The sequence below is a fragment of the Schistocerca americana genome, unplaced genomic scaffold, assembly GCF_021461395.2.
Source record: "Schistocerca americana isolate TAMUIC-IGC-003095 unplaced genomic scaffold, iqSchAmer2.1 HiC_scaffold_46, whole genome shotgun sequence".
Lineage (NCBI taxonomy): Eukaryota > Metazoa > Arthropoda > Insecta > Orthoptera > Acrididae > Schistocerca > Schistocerca americana.
Window position 1 is genome coordinate 2,809,455 of NW_025726192.1, and position 13,788 is coordinate 2,823,242.

Here is a 13,788-nt window from a genome sequence, read left to right on the forward strand (position 1 = left end):
TAAATGGACAATGCCTTAATGTAACATGTTTAAGCAACTTACTTAGAAAAAATACTCCATGGAATTGGTCTGAAGAGTGCCAGAAAGCATTTGATAAAATTAAGAATGAACTTTGTAAGAACAGTCTTTTACACAGACCAGATTTTAGTTTGCCATTTTGTCTTCACACTGACAGTAGTGATTATGGACTAGGAGCAGAACTATTTCAGGAGAAAATTGTGAATGAAAAAAATCTTCATTGTACAATTGCATTTGCCAGCAGAATGTTACTTAAACATGAGAGAACGTACACTGTCACAGAAAAAGAATTACTCGCAGTACACTGGGCGTTTACAAAATTTAAAACATACCTGTTAGGACACAAGATAAAAGTCTATTCAGACCACAAAGCTTTAAGTTACTTGCAGGAGTGTAGATTATATCACAGTAGATTAACCAGGTGGGCAATGTTCATGCAACAGTTTGATTACGAAATTGTGTATATTAAGGGATCAGAAAACGTAGTAGCTGATGCTTTATCCAGGTTACCAGTAGGAGGAGATCAGGAAATGTTTGATCAAGAGGAAGAAAAGGAATTTAAAATAAGATACATGAAGGGAATCCAGGATGAAAAGCTCATAAAGACACTTTGCAATAACATCAGGAGGGGACAGAATAACGATCCTAATTGGAAATTGGTTAAGGACTGTTTAGGCAAAAGAGGGTATGATAAACTTGACAAGTACTATAAGGTCTTTAAGGGAACACTCTTTAGAAGAACAGATGTGGACTCTGACAATTGGAAGCTACGTTGGCCAGAGTGTGAGGCAGACAAATTAATGAAGTACACCCATGAGAGTTATGGTCACTGTGGAATACAGAAATGTGTAAAAAAAGTTACAAGAAAATATCTACTTTTATAACATGGTAAAGAAGGTGAGGAACGAAATATCAACATGTGACAAATGTCAAAGAGTAAAAGTAAGCAACAGAACATGTCAGGGAGAAATGCAGAACATCATTCCAGATAAACCATTAGATTTAGTAGCTGTAGACTTTTATGGACCTTTACCTAAAAGCAAAGGTGGCCATTGTTTTATATTCGTCATGGTTGATGTATTTTCCAAACTAATTAAACTTTATTCTGTGCAAAAAGCTACAAGTAAAGAGATCATTGCAAAAATTGAGAGAGATTACTTCAAGAGTGTAGGGAAACCTAAAGCTATACTATCTGATAATGGTTCACAATTTGTTTCAAAAAACTGGAAAGCATTCATGGAAAAAAACTAACACAAAACATATCTTGATATCCGTGTACAACCCATCTTCAAACCCAGCAGAAAGGTACATGAGAGAAATAGGGAGACTTTGTAGGACATATTGTAGTCACAAACATCCTAGTTGGTCCGACCATGTAAACAACTTCGAGGATATCATGAACAGCTTGCAGCATAGCTCTACTGGGTTTTCACCATATGAAATTATGTTTCACCTCAGACCAGCAAATCTTATTTCTGAATTAATAGACTTTCCACAATGTAGCTTAATATCAATGAAAGAACGTGAAGAGATTGTAAAGAAAACCATGAAGAAACTAGGTGAAGCTAGGAAAAACAGACGTAATAGGAAAATAAAGGCTACCACATTCAGAGTAGGTGACCACGTCTTAGTGAAATCCCACGAACGATCAAAGTTACTAACAGCAGAACTCAAGAAGTTCTTTGACATTTACATTGGGCCATTTGAGATTATTGAGAACCCCATCCAAATGCGTACCGATTAGTATATCCCAAGTCGAGAAAGCTGTTTGGTCTTAGGAATGTTTCTTTGAAGCCGTATATTGAGAAAAGAGCAAACTGAGCCTAAAAACATGCCTTTATCTGGAAAGAATTTTACTGGAAGTAAAGAAAGAAAGAAAAAAAATGCAGTCACCATACTATGCCATGTAACACATCTCATGCAAAACGATGTTGTATCTAGACTGATTGTCACGTAATTATATTATAAGATTAGATTTCATGATTCCTATGTGTTTTTTAAAGTAATTTTACAGTATTTAATGAATTGCAAAATATGTAAACTTGATAAATAAGGGATTTTATTTTATTGATGATGCTAGGAGACAAGACATGTCACCCACCCTCACAGTTTGAGAATAGCAAATCTCATAAATTTTGAAATTTGTTCATTCACTTAAATAGACCATAATGCTAAAAAAAAAAAAAATTGAATAGTTGATAGAATATATTTTCTTGTATATGCAAGTGTGCCTTTGTTTTACATCATGCTCACCATAACTGGTTTTATTCAGCTCTGTTTATAACCCCATAAAGATACTTTGTTGGCTTATTTTGCCTCTTAATTTTGATATAACATAATTCACAAGGCTCATGAGAGAATAGTGTTGTTGAATTGAAATACTTTTGCAAACTCACTGATGATATAGGAGTTAGTACTATGTTTGTTCTAATATGAGAAAATGTTTTAACTTTAGTATTATTTTATAGTAAATTTCTGGGCAACAAATCGACATATGTATTTATGTTGTGAGACAAAGGAGGAAGTCAATGGTTGATGAAAGAATAAACAGTTTACTACAGTTGTGATAAAAAGTTGTATACAAGCTAAGACAATGATGCAATTTCTGTATCGGACTGACAAGTGGACCAAGGTACACTTGCAAGTCCTGGTGGGCTATTGTAATGTAATTAACTGTCAGAGATAAAGTTTATCTCATGCGAAAAGTACGATGCCCACAGTAGAGAGTTAAGGTAACTTCATTATGTTGCCATACAATGTGTTTAATTTATTTATTTATGAATATTTTCTTTTATGATAAATAATGGATTTGTTTGAGATGATAAATGTGGTATATTTATATGTATTTATTTATATGTGTCTTTGGAGTGTATTAAGGTCAGAAGACCAAAGAATCTGGAATGCAGGAATGTCTGCAACTTCCGGGCACATGTTGGCTTGCACGCCAATTCTTTGTCGGTATTGGAGGGAGATGGACGTGTTTAAGTGACCAGTACAGTATAATGCATTTTTAGGGTATCAATGTTCGAAGTGAAAATATTGTAGTTACTAAACAAAGAGTACGAATAAATATTATTTTTAGCCGAAAGTAATTCAAACCCGGTAGTGTTTATTTCAAACAAGAAGAAAACCCAGGCCAGGCTCGTTAGAGTAATGTTTTGCAGACAAAACCCCTAGACAAACGAGATCTGCAGTGTGTAATCTTTCAGCAGCTACTAATAAATAAGCCTTGCTGAAATTGTGCTGGAACTACTCATATTATTATCAATTACAAACACATGGTGCGAATGTGGTCCTACCACAATATACCGCGTAAGATTCCACATCATTCAGTTATCAAGAAACGAGATAGGTAACAACCAGTACAATATACATTCCATAACATTACAATATTCTTTATTTAATGTTTGTGTTGCTTCTTACAATATTATGCATGGAGAATAAGATTGTGAATTTGGATAGCGCATTTGGCCAATGTCCCAAAAATGAGGACTTCTGTAGTTTTTGTTCTAATAAACTGAAACTTTTCAAAACAACTTTTTATTCAATTTATCACTCAATGTAACATATTTATGTATAAAAGTTTGCAAAAAAAAAAAGATCCAATAGAGTTTTGGCCAGTAAAGGGTTAAGGGAAAACCAGATGTAACACAAAATGTCTGGCAGAAAATCTGCTACAGGAACTACATCACAAACCCCGACTGCTCACAGATTATGCAAAGGACAATGGTAACTTCCGAAAATTCTCAAAAATACACATTTATTTGCATTGATATACAATGAAATTCAGGGGTGATGTATACTTTGGCTGAGCTGTGAACCACAAAGCATTGATTTGCTACGTAAATTACGTATACAAAACACTGGTAGCACTAACTTACAAAGTATAGTTTTGCAGGCATCTCAAAATTCTGAAACTTAACTATTTCTCACATAATTGGACAACAAAATAAGAGACAGAATATTTTGAATGAGGATGATAGGCATACTGTTCTAAAAATTTTTGAAAGAACACAGTTTAGTTTAAGCCTACAATTGACGGTAATAGTACTGGTTTATCACGGGATTCCCAAATGTTTGAAATTTCACAACATATCAGAATTCAAACAAGTATCGATACAATCAATGAAAAATTACGCAGAAGTGACATGAACAGCAAAATATACAAATATAGAACTTCAAACAGACACATTATCTAGTACAAACAGTCCCCACATAAGGGAAAATTCCTAAGTCAGCTTTATTTAAATGGGCAAATAAAATAAATAACAAAACTGGAAATTGTCCCTCCTCTTGCAATGAATTGCTACTGGACAACTGCTTTTGTACATTAAATGGAGAGTACAGTACACATCTAATTAACACCAATGGATATCTGTTCACAGAATAACAATCTTTGGATACTGTACTGCATAGTGTGGGAATTCTGAGACATTCTGGGTTGCTGCAGAGTGATTCATTTTTTAAAATAGACAATGTGTAGTGGTGTACACTGTTAACACACTAGGCATATTACACGGGCCACTTGTTCACTCCTTTTGTACACACATCAGTTAGACTGAGGTAGCAATGGAGTTTAAAAGCAAACATTCATACATGGCACTGAATTTAAGATAGAAGTGAATTTAAAGCAGTATTTGGAATCTCTTCATGCAATAAACCAACAGTCTGCTGCTGATTTAATGATTTCTGAGACACACTCTTGAAGACTGAAGTCAATAATGACAGCCACTACTGAAAGAAACTAGCTTCACCTCTGGATAATGATGACTGAAGAGGACAGCTCCCCACTGTCTCTACCAACAAAATGAATGCAGTCTTTGAATCAGATCAGAACTAGTTTGTTGAGTTCCTGCATGGCAATCTTCAGATCAGAAAAATAGTTGTGAAGATCAGAAAAATAGTTGTTAGATACAACACCTTTTAACACTTGAGTAAAAAAACTTGCTGCTAAATCCTGATATTAAACAGTTGAAAAATTTGATTCTCAGTGGTCAAAAGCAGCATACAATAACTAATGACAGAAAACAACTGTACCAATCTTAGAAACAAACATGTGATAGACCTTCTCAGAACACACCCATATGGCAAAAGTGAAAAAGAGGACACAAAAATTATTAATGTCATTGGATGAAAATGATATTTTTCAGCTTAAGATAATAGAGTTACTAAAAATATTTTTAATTAAGCAACTAGTTTCAGCTCGAAAAGCCATTTTTCGGTTTACACACATAGCGAGGTCCCACAGAAATAAAAAGGCAGCAAACTCACACTATGTGCTACTGTTCATCATGGCTTACAAATTACAGTAGAAATGCTACTGTTTGTTGTACTTTAAAAACATTTAAAATGACTTTTTGGGCCAGAACTAACTGTACAGGGTGATTCAAAAAGAATACCACAACTTTAAAAATGTGTATTTAATGAAAGAAACATAATATAACCTTCTGTTATACATCATTACAAAGAGTATTTAAAAAGGTTTTTTTCACTCAAAAACAAGTTCAGAGATGTTCAATATGGCCCCCTCCAGACACTCGAGCAATATCAACCCGATACTCCAACTCGTTCCACACTCTCTGTAGCATATCAGGCGTAACAGTTTGGATAGCTGCTGTTATTTCTCATTTCAAATCATCAATGGTGGCTGGGAGAGGTGGCCGAAACACCATATCCTTAACATACCCCCATAAGAAAAAATCGCAGGGGGTAAGATCAGGGCTTCTTGGAGGCCAGTGACGAAGTGCTCTGTCACGGGCTGCCTGGCGGCCGATCCATCGCCTGGGGTAGTTGACGTTCAGGTAGTTACAGACAGATAAGTGCCAATGTGGTGGCGCTCCATCCTGCTGAAATACGAATTATTGTGCTTCTTGTTCGAGCTGAGGGAACAGCCAATTCTCTAAGATCTCCAGATACTGTAGTCCAGTTACAGTAGCACCTTCGAAGAAAAAGGGACCAAAATCTTTATTGGCTGAAATGGCACAGAAAACGTTCACCTTAGGCGAGTCATGTTCATACTGAGTTGTTTCCCGCGGATTCTCAGTGCCCCATACACAGACATTGTGACGGTTGACTTTCCCGTTAGTGTGGAAAGTTGCTTCATCACTAAACACAATCTTTGAAATGAAAGATTCATCTGTTTCCATTTGAGCAAGGATAAAATCACAGAAATCGATTCTTTTAATCTTAAGCTGTTGATATTTTTTTTTATGATGCAACCAGTTTTGGTCAAAGACCATTTTTGAGGACCTGTTGTACCCACAGCATGGAAACAGGAAAAATTCAGGCAAAATGGATACTTCAAAATTGTAGTAACAATACATACAATGCTTGTGGATATTTAATTTATATTTCTGACATTGTATTCTTTTGATATATATAGTTTTTGCTGGTAATCAAATTCTGTAAGTGTTGCTTGTATTGTTACTATAATTTTCAAACATTCTTTACATCCCAAATTTTCCCGTATCCACGATGTATATACAACAGGTGCCTGAAAATGGTCTTCAACTGAAACCAGTCACACAGTAAAAAATTAAGTTGAATAACAGCTCAAGATGACACATACTGTCATTTCTACAACTCACTGCTTTTGGTATCACCTGTGAGTAGCTGTACGCTTTGATGACGTTGGCACTGGGGTCGTGCGGTATTCTACCACCACCAGTGCACTCGGTATCAACGCCGAGGCCTTTCACCCTGTCCATCGTCTCATCGTAGACGTCCGAATGGAAGCCAACTCACTTGTATCCTCGCACCTAGTAGCAGGAACCATAGTCAAACTTTCAACAAAATGTATCAAGAGTACTAAGCAAGAAGAAAACACAAAAGTAGCAACGTGAGTGGAAATTGTGGCATCAAAAATAATCTGAAAACATAACTTAAAGGAGCTGTTGTTATATCCACTATCTATAGGAAACACAAACAGGGGCTTCTGTTTTTTTTTTTTTTTTTTTTTTTTTTTATTCCATACCTACTGCAAATGCAAACGAAAGCTTTTGTATATTCGGACATGTGTTCTCTCGGAAAACACTGAACATAACGTAAATCATCTAGCTGACAAGGTAGTTGGCAACATCAGCACATGGCTTTTGGAGAACGGATTAATACTTCACTGCCAACAACTGAACTCTTGTAAAATAGAAATAGTCTTGTCCTGAGCTGGTCGAACAGACATTTTAAATTCTTAAGACTGAAGATAGATGAAAAGCTCTCTCAGAAGTATCATGTTCAACACCTTAAGCAGAAAATGAACACTTCTGTCTTCACTATACACTATGTCTTGGACACAAACACAAAAGCTTGTTTACTTTTGCTCTGTTATCTCATATGGTGTTATAGTTTGGGGCAATTCTGTGCACTTGGCAAGAATATTCTCATCCCTGAAAAATGCAGTCAGCAAGGTCTGCAGTGCCAGCTTGTGAACATTCAGGGTTGCCGCAAGTTTCCCCAAGTGACGTTCCCTGATTTCCAGCAAGTTTTAGCATTTTTCCCTGACAAATTTCAAGGTCTCAAGGGCAAGTAAAGACATAAGTTCACAAAAAAAATGTAAGGACTTCTGTATTTCTTCCCCTCATGAGCAAAAATCTTAAGTACTAATGTCAGCATCTTTTGTAATGAACAGTTTTTAGATGGAGAAAGAAAGACAATGGTATATAATATTCCATGAAGAGCACTGATGTTATTTTATTTCAATAAAACTAAACATATTTGGTGACACAAATACGCATTTCCTTGGAGTCGCAAGACAGATTTAAAATACCTACACTGATTTCAGAAATAACCTCAGAAAAAAGTATGCCTATTGAAAGTAGTATATAAAGCAGGCCAAAATATACAGGTACATAGCATACAAACCGCCTGTGACTGCCACAAGTTGTTCTTCCTATCGCTCATACTTTCTAATATACAGGGTGTACATTACATCTGGGAACACTTTCAATTATTTATTGCACAAGAACCAAACATAGCACAGATATCACACATATGTCTTTTTGAAGGAAACCCTGAAAGTTCTTTTTCATGTATACCACCGCAGCATACTTTGGTGATTTGCCGATAACACCAGTCATAAACATTGCAAGTTCAGGTGCGGAGCGAGCTTTCTGCGTGTTGGAGTTCGACAAACAAAGTGTTTGCTACAGCTGTTCAATGGATGTTTAGAACAAAGTACGGTAAGAAACCACCAATAAGGAAGGCACAACAAATTTATTATGACGGGTTGCTTGTGCCCAGCACAGAGAAGCAGACATCCCAGTGTGAGTGAAGTGAATTTGGATTGCATATGAGAGACATTCATAAGGAGTCCAAAGAAATTGGTGCGTCGTGCATCCCATGAACTCGAAATGGCTCCACTGACTGTGGCAAGTCATGCGACAGAAGTTGTCTATGAAACCATTCAGATTGGAGCTAGGGTAGAAGGTCAATAACAACGACAAAGACAAGTGTTTTGAGTTTTGTTCACAGTTGCAACAATTGAATAAGGACGGGGATGGAATTTTTGATCGCTTAAGTTTTAGCAATGAAGCCACTTTTCACACTAATGGGAAAGTGCACAGGCATAATTGTCGAATCTGGGGTGCAAAGCATCCACACGAATGCATTGAATTTGGGTGTGATTCGCTAAATGTAAATGTTTTTTGTGCTTTGTTGTGTCGAAAACTGTACGGGCCATTCTTCTTCGCCAAGAGAACTGTCACTGGATATTCCTACTCGGATTTGTTGCAGCAATGGCTGATGCTTCAGATGCAATTGGGCTCTCCGTTCATCTTTCAGCAGGATGGGGCTCCCCCCCATTTTCATCGTGAAGTTTGCGGGTACCTGAATACGGAGCTGCCGCATCGATGAACTGGCCGTGCTACAGAAGGGAACAGCTGTTTCATGAAATGGCCTCCCTGATCACCAGACCTCACTCTGTGTGACTTTTTTTCTGTGGGGACACATTTAAGATCCGGTGTATGTATGGTCTCTACCACGTGATGTAGCGGAGCTCCGGGAGAGAATACGAGAAACAAATATCACAATCGACGATGCCATGCTGGGACAGGTATGGCACGAATTCGATTATTGTATTGATGTCTGCCGGGTCACTCATGATTCGCGTACTGAATGTTTGTAAAAAAAAAAAAAAAAAGATATGTACATCCTGTATAAATTATTTTCTAAGCCCCAAAATGTACTAGAATAAATAAAATGTTTATAAAAAAATGTACCGCACACTGTACTTGCAGTGAGAAAGTCACAATTCCTGAACTCCATCGCCCGTGGCCTCTGGCCTGCCGAGGAGCACCACAGTCCTGAGTCCTCATATAAATCACGAAAACCCACTGCATTATACCACACACAAACAGAGCCGGCCTGGGAGCAGATCGGCGAGACTAGATCCGATGGGCAGGGCTTGCACATTATTGGGAAACGATGGGCTTCAAATCGGCAGACCCAATCCGTTAGAGAGACCCACAGAAATGGCCTGTGGTTTTGGCCCATCATGGAAGTCCATTCATGTGGCCAGCTTTACACAAGTCACTGACATTATGTTGACAAAATGAGATGGTGGTGATAAATCCATCAATTTGTGCAAATACTCTGAGAATTAATGCTAATGAAGATAGGTAGCAACTCAACGTAAAGATGATAGCTGAACCATGGACAGACACGTAGAAAAGACAATCACACTCTCACAACTAAATTTTTGGCCATAACCTTTCTTGGAAAATAACACACACACACACACACACACACACACACACACACACACATACACATATTCACACAATCACTCAGACACAACTCGTGCACATATGACCGTTGTCTCCAGCCACTGGGTCAACAATCTCCAAGAATCATATCAAAACAAACCACCCCTCACGCCACCCATCGGCAGCTACTAGGCTAGTGGCAAGAAGTGGTGGCAGCACTGACTGCAAGCTGAGGGGAGTGGTAGGAAGTGGAGAAGCAGTAAGAATGAGGGAGTAGGGAAGCGGTGCATGTATTAAGCTGCACCCAGCCAGCGACGATGCAGGAAATCCCAGTAAACAAACTGTTTTATCTACTGAGACAAAAAACAAGATTTCTCCAGGGTTTGTTTTCCAAATTTCCCAGCAGGGCAGAAAAAAAGAGTGATACACCTAAGTATTCAAATCCACACACAAAGGTTACCTTGTGGTATGCTAGAATTCCACACAGGAGACCCTCACAATACATGAGAACTTCTCTATGCAACATGTAATTTATCCTAATTTCTCTTAATTTCATATTTTATTAATTCTGTAATTTTTTGTTTATAAATTATATATTCAGCTTTCTGTAAACTAGGTACCACCTCATCCCATGAGCTTTGGATCAAAGTCTCAAGATACGCGATAAAAAAATAAATGTCAATCCCAAAACCTCACACGCCAATATAATGATCTGCATGCAATCATTCTGTTGATAATGGCACATTAAATTTGGAAAAAAAAATGCATTCAGCCCCCTCACATCATTACATCATCAGCGCAAACCAGACGATATTTCTCGTGTAAATCTACACAGCTATCTGGCAGTTCACACTTAAGGATACACGGCATTTTTCCAGCTCAATATTATGTAAAAATCAACACCTATTTCTTTCAGGCACTGTTTATAATGTATATGTTTTAAGATTTTTTGTTGATATCAGGTAATAGATCACACTTTCTAAACAAATTAGAAGTATTTTGAATATTTTTGAACCTGCTTAGAGTTATTTAAAAAAAGTAACAAGGAAATTCTTCCTCAAACTGAGGTACCATTTGATCCAATGTTATACATTTGAAGGAGACCAAATTTTTACCAGACATGCATGACATGGCTGAGGTACTAGACCTATTTAATTCCACCTATTACGTATATTACAAGGATAAAAAAGTATCACATCTTACATTTAATATTTATAATTTTTTCCTAATAAAAATGTTATTTTTTCTATGATTTAGCTGATTCTGCAATAAAGCTTAGGTCTACTACATAAGTATGGACTACCGAAAGTTACAGAAAAAATGAGAGCAATGCTTTATAAACTTTAGGAAATATTTGTACCTGAATTCTGAAGAAAACAACTAGCGGGAAATTGCGAATGAACATATGAGTCCAATTAAACTGTGCCTCAGAACATTCCTGAAGCATAGTCTACATCCTGCAGCCTTTCTTCATCTTCAAGCTTCCTCTTGGCATTCCTTTTAGCACTTCTTGCTTCTTTGGTAACTTGAAGAGCGAATCTCTCAGCTTCATGCACCCGTTGTCTGTCACACAGAAGAAATTGATCTTTCATATTAGAGCCACATTTTATGCCTAAATTTCTCAGGACTTCCTACCTTCCTATCACTCCATCATTGAAACATAGCACACCATCTAGTACACCAACTATTAATGTATTTATTCCTACAAAAACATTCTTGAGTAATCTTTCCCGTATGGAATGGTTGAAACTTTCATTTGTATTCTGAGTGCCCCCATGAAGACATTTACCGTATTTACTCGAATCTGAGCCGCACTTCTTTTCCAGTTTTTGTAATCCAAAAAACCGCCTGCGGCTTAGAATTGAGTGCAAAGTAAGCGGAAGTTCTGGAAAATGTTGGTAGGTGCCGCCACAACTAACTTCTGCTGTCGAATATATGTAGCGCTACACAGGCATGCTTTGCAGGCACAAAGATAAATACTGGCGCCAAACCCTCTGCATGAGTGTATTAAAAAAAAAAAAAGAAAAAGAAAAAGGGGTGGCAGACAAGTTTTTCCTCCGCCTTGAGTTTCGACCACTGCATTTTCATACATTATCCAACGAAGTAAATACAAATTCCGTATTGTGCACCTTTGAATGTAGCAGCATTTCAATGCACTACGAAAATCCGACTGGCAAGACTGTTTGGGATGTTTGTCAATATGGCCAACTCTACGTTCTGAATTTTTTCCTAACTGTGAGAAGAGATGGTTCCTTATAGGAACTTTTATGAATTGTGAATAGCATGCAGTATTCTCTTCACATAAGAATAATTAGAATATAAACATTTTGCCATGTATTCTTTCGTGTTTGCTGCTAACTCATTTAAATCCTGTCTGCCTAATAAACTACGAAACTAGAGTGAGACAACAGCAAACACGGAAAAATATAGATATCATCCCATATTTATATTTGTATTATTCTTATGCCTAATAGTGATACAGTCAGAAATGAAGCACGGCAATTGACTAGATTTTTAAATCGAAGATGACTAATTTCAGTGCAGAATGTAATGTACTAACGAGGTGCCTGCAAAGATTTTCAAACGGAGAAAAATTTTCGCTAAACTCCCGTTCAGAATATCTTCTATCGTACGCTGTCTATTATTTGGTTCTTGTTGATCATTCTCCAAGAAAGCAGGAGTGTAGGTAACAGTAAATAGCAGTCTCTTGCCATTGTTTCGCTAACGAAGTACGCGAAAGAGGAAGGGTACCCGTATAATATGGACGGAGCGCCTGACGCATAGTAATGGCTACCTGGTAAAGCTTAACTACTGAGCTTACGACTCGAACCAAACTACTGTAGCTGTATCGTCATTCATTTGACCTAAATTGTGTCTCATATTACAATGGACCAACTTTGTTTCGATTTGGAGGTGCGGCCTAAAACTTTTCTCTCCCCTTGAATTTCAAGTCTCAAATTTCAGGTGCGGCTTAGATTCGGGAAAATTTTTTTTCCTGGATTTCGAGTCTCATTTTTCAGGTGCGTCTTAGATTCTAGTAAATGTGGTACTAAGCAAAACAGGGTCCACTCAGGTCTCTAAAAATTGGTTTTATTTCACATAACAGGCTCAAGAAGAAAATGCTTATGATATTTTGATAGTATATTTGACCACTTTCTTTTGCTTTTTGGTAAGCACACCTAAGAATCTACTCCTTTAGGGCAAAGTCCATGAACAGTGTGGTCATCTGTGGACAACTTATGAAAGTAGGTGGCCCATACAGCTTTCCTCATTGCTGTATCATCATTCAGAGGTGCAGTTTGTCTAATGGCCAGTCCTTAATACCTCTGAAGGAGGTCTATTTCAGTTTTTGTCAATCTGTCTCAGCCAGACAGAGATTTTCCATCAGATAGCAATTTTCCTTTCATTTCTCTTCTTAGCTTCCTCAATCTAGCACCCATCCTCTTTTGCACATGTCCACAACACTCCAGTTTTGTTACGAAGCTATCACCATAAACATTGAACTCATTAATTTGATTGAAAGCTTTAGATTCCCCATCACCTAGGTACTTTGTATATCTAAGGTTATGAACGGGCACTGACCTCTGAAATAATTTTAGAGCTCCATCACTCTCCATACCTCTACTGTAACCATCATAATTATTATAACACTGATGTTCAATATGTCCTTCAGTGTTACTATGGCAGGTGTGGCAATAATTAGATAAGCACTCAACATCAAAAACTTTTCCATTCTCCACAGAAGTAGCACTTAAAACACCATTCAAGGAACGATGTCCTCGATGTTGCCATGTCCCATCAAGTGCAACAGCAATGTCCCTTGTTTCACTAATATTAACAGTTTTTTCTACTGCACATTTCATAGATGCTTTAGACACAACCGTCAAGGCACCTAAAAGTATTCTTATGTACTTGCTGAACCTACCGGGAGGAGGAAGATCAATCAAATGACAGAACGTTTGTGCAGCCTTTTTTTCCTTTTCCTATTGCACGCATTGCGTACACTAACTTCAAATTCACATCATATGAATTATGCACAATGTTCGAAGTCATTTTCGAGGTAGATTTATTA

General features: G+C 37.3%; 1 long non-coding RNA gene across 1 annotated transcript in view; it reads right to left on the reverse strand.

The window, feature by feature from the left end:
• The window catches only part of LOC124583619, a 28,050-nt gene extending 16,912 nt beyond the window's left edge, over positions 1-11,138 (reverse strand). The window contains exons 1-2 of the long non-coding RNA XR_006974218.1: positions 11,077-11,138; positions 6,621-6,776 (exon numbers count right to left, since the gene is read on the reverse strand). This is a non-coding gene — a long non-coding RNA (uncharacterized LOC124583619). The remainder of the gene's footprint in view (positions 1-6,620; positions 6,777-11,076) is intronic.
• Between the last annotated feature and the right edge of the window lie 2,650 nt (positions 11,139-13,788).